This window comes from Chrysemys picta, chromosome 16, assembly GCF_011386835.1.
Source record: "Chrysemys picta bellii isolate R12L10 chromosome 16, ASM1138683v2, whole genome shotgun sequence".
Taxonomy (NCBI): Eukaryota; Metazoa; Chordata; order Testudines; family Emydidae; genus Chrysemys; species Chrysemys picta.
In genome coordinates this window covers 7,698,275-7,705,505 of record NC_088806.1, presented here as the reverse complement: position 1 = coordinate 7,705,505, position 7,231 = coordinate 7,698,275, and the positions used below count along the sequence as shown (strand labels likewise).

Genomic DNA, 7,231 nt, shown 5'->3' with positions numbered 1-7,231 from the left:
GCCTACAAAAGGCCAAGATTGAACTGGGTACCTTTAGAACATCAGTCTAATGCTCTCAAAAGTGAGCTACTTAAGCAGCTGCATGGCACCTCTTTGCCTGCTGCTTCTCTGTCCGGGACGTTTTGGCAGCCATGGCACACAAAAAGGACGTCATTGTGAGTGGCCCATGAAGACAAGACTCACCTTTGCCTGCCTTGCTCAGCTTGACTTGCTTCCTCACCCCATTCCTGCCTTAGTTCCCGGGTTACCTGGTGGCAGAAGGGGACTGGGGACCAGTAGTGCGGGGAGGAAGTTGAGCAGGACCCTGAGCTACACTAGACCCTGGCGGCAAGAGTCTGGCCACCACCTGTTGTCCTAGCTTCCCCCACTGGATGTCATTTAGGGAGGGAAGTGGGGCTTCTGCCTCCCCTTCCCAATTTTCATTCCGCAGAGGAGTGGGAACAGAAAAACGAACGGCCGCTCCACACTCCCACCGAAGAAACCCGATGCCCTTAGCTGTGGTGAGTAAGAAGTGTCTGTTGGCTGACAGGGCCTGTCCCCGAGAAGCTGGAACAGCAGCTGCTGCCTCCCCCTTGGCTCCAGGTATTGGGAAATGCTCATTGGCTGGCGGCATGGGCGGATGCTGCTCCGTGCTCTGGAGAGCATCTGTATTCCTCTGTCAACCCCCAGTCTTCACCGAGCCAGTCTGGTAAGGTCCTATGTGCCCCTTCGGCTTGGCAGCTGAGAGTCTGTGCAGACATCAACCCCCCCTGCCAGCCCCCACAGGCAGCAGCAGCGCTAGCCACCCCAGCAACACTGGGGCACTGAATGCACTTCCTGTGGGGAAATCGCTCCTTGGCATCCAGCTGCTAGAATGAGAGCGAGGAGAGAGCAGTGTCTGACTCACCTTGGTGGGGAGAAGAGACCTGATGAGTGCTGATCTCCTTCAGTCTCCCCCGCAATGCTGGTCAGTTTTATTGTCACTGTAATAGTCAGTGCTTCCCTTCAGGGACGTCCATAGAGGGGTACAGGGCCCGGGACAAATCTCCCCTTTGAGCCCCAGGTCCTGTCCCCACCCCACCCTGCCACTTCCCACCTCTGGTTTGCCTCTTTCCGCCTTCCGCCCCCTCTCTCGAGTGATGCCGGAAGCTGGCAGGCTGGGGTAGCTGATACCACTTTCCGCTGGTGAGTGTGGCTCCGACCCCCACTGTTGGCGCCAAGACCCCCGCTATCCCTCTGGGCCAGCCTGGCCCCCCCGCCATAATCCCACCCTCCCGGGCCTGCCTAGCGCCCCCCACATGACACACACACAGAGCCATCCCTAGAGTCTAGCAATTGAGTAAACTGCCACGGGACAGCACAAAGCATAGGGTCTGGGGCAGCCGCCCCAACTCGCCATACCTAGGGACAGCTCTGCTTCCATTGTACGTTACAGTGGCTCCTGATGCAAACCAGAGGAAGTTATTGTACATACCTCGGCTTCTCAATGAGAAAATAAAAAGGTTTATTTTCTTGAATTAGTTTATAGACCCCCAGAGACTTTTTTCCTTAGATATAAGAATAAGTTGATAAAGTGGAGGGAGGGGGCAGAAAGGAAGCACTGCTGCCTCATTCCGGGACAGGAGGCCCTCACCACACCCAGGCCTGCTCTTGCCTTCAGCCCAGGCAGCCAGAGGTGCCGGGGAGCTCCCTGGCAGGCTGCTGCCTCAGCCACCTCTTGCCTCATGGCCTAGGCTCTTGGCGCTCTGCTGGTCGCTGCCTGGCTTGAAGGCCCAGAGCCAAAAGAAATGAGTGCCGGTGTAGCAGAGGATGGTTTCAATCCATCGACCTCTGGGTTATGGGCCCAGCACGCTTCTGCTGCGCCACTCTGCTGGCTCTTCTCCCAGAGCTCCCAGCCGCCACTATCTGGATTAGTGCTTTATGGGCTCTAGGGCTGGCAGGCAGATGCGCAGGCTGCTGGGCAGCAGCCCCGGTAACAGGATTTCACAGTTTACCCTGGATAAGCTTTCTACAAGGTAAAACGGATTGATTTGGGGTTTGGACCCCATTGGGAGCTGGCTATCCGAGTGCCGGAGACGGGAGCACTTCTTCAACAGTTTTCAGTTAAGCCTGCAGCTTGTGGGGGACGTGGTTCAGACTTGGATCTGTGTTTGCGGCAGGCAAGCGCGTCTGGCTCAAACAGGCAAGGTACCGAAATCCCAAGCTGGCAGAGAAAACAGACTCGGAGGTAGTCTAGGCACATCAGGTAGCAGCCCCAAAGGGGTTTCTGCGACCCGACCCGTCACACCCGGCTTTTAAAACAATCCTCCAGCAAGACAAAGAAACCCACATCTATAGACTCAGAAAACACACCCAAGAAGTTTTAGCAATATTTTTTCACAAAGAAATCAAAACGCCAATGAGTCCAGGCTATTCTTAAAAAGAGAGAAAGAAACAAACAAAAAACACCTTATCAAACCAGCATCTTCACAGTGAAATTCTTCCTGTTTTTCTAACCATGAGACTCTCCCCAAAAGCAGATGCCCCGTTCCCAGAGACACTGCAATACCAGGTCAATGAGTGAGGTGGACAGAGCAAGCTCCTATTCCAGCCTCCTGTTTCAAAAATCAACTTAACATGCAGTCCTCAAATAAAGGACATATCAGATATGAAACTGATAAGAACAGGTTTTACAATTTTTATTAAAGTTAATGTTTAAAATTAAATATACACGAGTTCAGATGCTGTGCTTCTGGGGCTCAGGCTTGATTTATGAGGGATTTCAGGTATCGGTTGCAAGGGTGAAGAGATACATACATATCACCCAAAACCAGCATAGAGCCAGATTGGGGTGCAAGAGTTTTTAAAGTGTCAGTGGATAAATGGGCTCGGGTACACAACCCATGGAATGTATAAGGAGTCCAAGTCAGTATCGGTGTAGCGAATGAGTACGTGTCAGAGAAGGAAGTGGGTTATTTCCCTGCTCAGCGGTCTCGATTACTCAATGTGGTATTGACGGCGTCCTGTAATGCGTTCCGTACAAATGTCTCTATTAAGATGATGTTAAAAAAAAAAGTGAACGGTACAGAGTTTAAGCATAGAAGTTTCTCGTTATCAGGGAATAACGTACAGATTATCAAGGATGCAAAGTTTGGTTTAAAATCCCGTGGCATAAGGAATACATCATCTGCTATATCCGCAATTGAGGGGAAAAGGTTGATGGGTCAAAATAGAGACATTGAGATAGGAGGGGATGAAGTTCATAAAGTAGCTATGTTCAAGTGTAGAGTATAAGGAGTGTATATGATGATAAGAATGGAGTGACCCCTGTTTGCTGACATTTAGTGTTCAGGAAGTTTATGGGTCCAGTTCATATGATCCAAGGAAGAAAGTCTCTTGGTCCTTTCTTTGTAGTCAAAGCCCAACGTCACTCTGGCTCACGCCTCTTGGTCCCGTGGCTGGCCGGTGAAGAGCTCTGCTATGCTTGATCTTAGCTCACACAGAATACAGCAACAAGACTCATGACTTCGGACGCTACGCAGCCCCTCTGTCCCCAGCCACTTTCTACCTCACCATGACGAGCTCCCAGACATGCACCAAACACCATTCACGTGACTTTGAGAACTAGGTAACTCGAAGTGAGGGTCACTTCCCCGAAATGACTTCAATGGAGGAATTCAAAGCAAGAACCGTTAACACACCATTCTGTTCAAAAGATAGAGAAGTCTTTCAGCCTCCTTCTCTCACTGGTTTCCCTGTACACTCCTAATTTGCATATACCCACCCACTGACCTGCGACTAACAATCTCTCCCTGTTAACTCTTACAGAGAAACAGATCAGAGAAAGCATACGCAAGCGCTATACCGCAGCCCCAATGCTCTTTTCTCCTCCTTCCCACAGAACTAGCTCAAACGTACAGTCATCAGGCACACATAAGACACACTTTCACTCCATACCAGTCCAGTTCCTTGCTGTTTCTTGTCTAACCACTGCACACCTATGGTATACCCTACCCTGAGCTGATTCTTGACTTTTGGGCTCACCTGAGCCCTGTCTCTGTGGCGCAATGGGTCAGCGCGTTCAGCTGTTAACCGAAAGGATGGTGGTTCGAGCCCACCCAGGGACGGCGGTAAGCCTGTGCTACTTCCTCGCTGCTGGAGACCTGCTGGGAGCCTCAAAGGCCCCCTTTTGCCGCCTCAAAACCGTCCCTCTTGGCCTCAGTGCTTTCAGCTGGTGGCCCGAAGAGCGCGCTGGATGGCATTCAGAAACCCATCTCCCAGCAGCCATGCCGGAGGTTCGGGCTTAATCCTCAAGGCAAAACCTTCAGCCGGGAACGTTTCGCTCCCTTCCTGCCTCCGCCCAAGCAGGCAAGGGAGAAACGGATGAGACACGCTGGCTCGAAGACTGCCTCCCTCCCACTTCCCTGTAGGCTGCGCAGAGCTCTTGGCCTGCCTCATGCCTCGTCAGGAAAGCGTGGCCATGCTGCCCAAGCCTGAGTGACGCCCGAACCCTGCCCGCCCCGGCTGACGGAGCACAGAGCCACGCGAGTCAATGGCAGGTCGAGTCAGGAGCCTCGGCTCTTTCCCCTGACAGCCACACAGAGCTGCCTAGCATCCTGAGAGCCTCCCTCATGTTCTCCCGCGGCAGCCGCCTGCCGGTGGAGTGGAGGGAGGGGGCAGAAAGGAAGCACTGCTGCCTCATTCCAGGACAGAAGGCCCGCACCATACCTGCTGGGAGCCTCAAAGGGCCCTCTTTGCCCCTTACTACGCCCGCCGCCACAGAGACCCAGCTGGATTGAGCGCAAATGTCGGGAATCAGCTCAGGGTAGAGGATATTACAGACTGTATGTGTTATATGCTATGCAATGTCAAAATATTAACATCCCCCTATATTCTGTATCTTACCCCCTCTGATTATTAACTGAAGTTTCAACTCTTTGTATCATGTATTTGTAAACATTTCCTTGCAACCTATACCTGTAATCCTTCATAAATCAAGCCTGACCCCCAGATGCGCAGTACCTTCCCTCTTAACTTTTGAATGCATCCGAAGAAGTGGGTATTCAACCACGAAAGCTCATGTTCCTATACGTCTGTTAGTCTATAAGGCGCCACAGGACTCTTTGTTGCATTGGAGATTAAATCCAATAGGGTTCATCCGCGCAGGTTTGAATCCTGTTCACAGCGAGGCCTGTGTTTTAGCCAGTCTCTAACCTGGGCAATACCTCTATACAAACCCCTGAGACGCTCTCAATTCTCTCCCCACCCCAAGTAAATCCTCTTCTGCTCATTTCATAGAGATCCCTGGGACACCACCTCACACTGTGTCCCTGCGGTGTCAGGCAAACTTCCAGTAGGTGAAGCCTCTGCCACTCACCTAGCGTCCCATGTCCCAAAGATTAGCCATAACCGTGGCTGCTGCTCCTCTCTCTAAAGTGTGAAAGGAGCCAAGTCAGCGACTCCATGGGTGCTCCGGGGCTGCAGCACCAACAGAGAAACAAATAGGTGCTCAGGGCCCACCGGCAGCCAGCTTCTGCCCCCGCTACAGGTCTTGCTGACAAGCTCCTCCTCTTCCCCTTCAGCGCCTCCACCTGCCAGTGATCAGCTCTTCAGTGATGTGCAGGAGGCACTGGCAGGGAAGCGGGAGGAGCGGGGATGGGAAGAGGTGGGGGAGGGAGAGGAATGGGGTAGGAAGGTGCAGGGCGGGAAGAGATGGGACAGGGGTGGGAGTTTGGGGGAAGGGGTGGAGTGGGGGCAGGGCTTGGGGGTAGAAAGGGGGGGATTTGTCCCATGCACAGCACCCCTCTCGGGATGGCCCTGAAGGGAAGCACGGACTGTGACAGTGACAATAAAACTGACCAGCATTGCAGGGGAGACTGAAGGAGATCAGCACTCATCACTCCCCCAAGGTGAGCCAGACACTGCTCTCTCCTGGCTCTCATTCTAGCAGCTGGACGACAAGGAGCTATTTACCCACAGGAAGTACATTGTGTGCCCCTGTGATGCTGGGGGTTGGGGCTAGCGCTGCTGCTGGCTGTGGGGGCTGGCAGGGGGGTTGATGTCTGCACAGACTCTCAGGCAGAGGGGGCACTTGGGACCTTATCAGACTGGCTCAGTGAAGACTGGGGGTTGACAGAGCAATACAGATGCTCTCCAGAGCACGGAGTAGCATCCGCCCATGCAGCCAGGCAATGAGCATTTCCCATAGCCTGGAGCTGAGTGGGAGGCGGCAGCTGCTGTTCCAGCTCCTCGGGGACAGGCCCTGTCAGCCAACAGACACTTCTTACTCACCACAGCTAAGGGCATCGGGTTCCTCCGGTGGGGGTGTGGAGCAGCCGTTCGTTTTCCTGTTCGCACTCCTCTGCGGAATGAAAATCGGGGAGGGGAGGCAGAAGCCCCACTTCCCTCCCTAAATGATGCCCAGTGAGGGAAGCCAGTACGACAGGGTGGGCGGCGAGTGGTGACTAGACTCTTGCTGCCAGGGTCGAGTCTAGCTCAGGGTCCAGCTCAACTTCCTCCCTGCACTACTGGCCCCCAATCCCCTTCCGCCACCAGGTAACCCGGGAGCTAAGGCAGGAACAGGGTGAGGAAGCAAGTCAAGCTGATCAAGGCAGGCAAAGGCTAGTCTTGCGTTCATGGGCCGCTCACAATGATGTCCTTTTTGTGTGCCACGTCTGACAAAAACATCCCAGACAGAGAAGCAGCAGGCCATAATAGTACCACACAGCTGCCAAAGTAACTCAGTTGGGTGAGCATTAGACTGAAGATCCAAAGGGCCCTGGTTTAATCCCAGCCTTTGGCAAGCCCTTTCATCCCTGTTTGTCCAGGGGTGGCTTGTTTTCTGGGAGCGCAGCGGTGCCTACACCCAAGTCAAATCCCAGGTCTTGGGCTCTGCAGCAGGAAAAGATAGTGTGGGCTTCTGCCCCAGTTGGCCCACCTGACTCATAATAATGAGGGATGTGAGCTGTCTTTCCCACACAACTTATTGGTTGACCCAATCCGGCGGGAAGAGAGTGAGGCAGGGCGGCCCTCAGAGATGGTGCCAGAAGGGGCAGGGATTGGGGATAAAAGTTCCTCTGCACAGCTGAGCGAGGGCAGTACCGGGGAAGGGGCATCTGTTAAAGTGGCAACATGGAATGTGGCAGGGATTCGGGGGGCCAGGAGGAGGCACTTGATATTCAGTGCCTTGGAGCAGCTGGACTTGGACATGTTGGACAGGCGGCGAACAGCAGAGGCTAACAGTGGGAGTTTGCCTGGGAGCTGTCCAAGAGGA

General features: G+C 53.6%; 2 non-coding genes across 2 annotated transcripts; one reads left to right on the top strand and one right to left on the bottom strand.

Moving 5' to 3' along the window:
* Positions 1-2,493: 2,493 nt before the first annotated feature.
* On the bottom strand, positions 2,494-2,683 carry LOC112060981 (U2 spliceosomal RNA). The gene has a single exon (XR_002890057.1). It is a non-coding gene; the product is annotated as a U2 spliceosomal RNA (small nuclear RNA).
* Positions 2,684-4,011: 1,328 nt separating this feature from the next.
* On the top strand, positions 4,012-4,085 carry TRNAN-GUU (transfer RNA asparagine (anticodon GUU)). The gene has a single exon. It is a non-coding gene; the product is annotated as a tRNA-Asn (tRNA).
* The last annotated feature ends 3,146 nt before the right edge of the window (positions 4,086-7,231 follow it).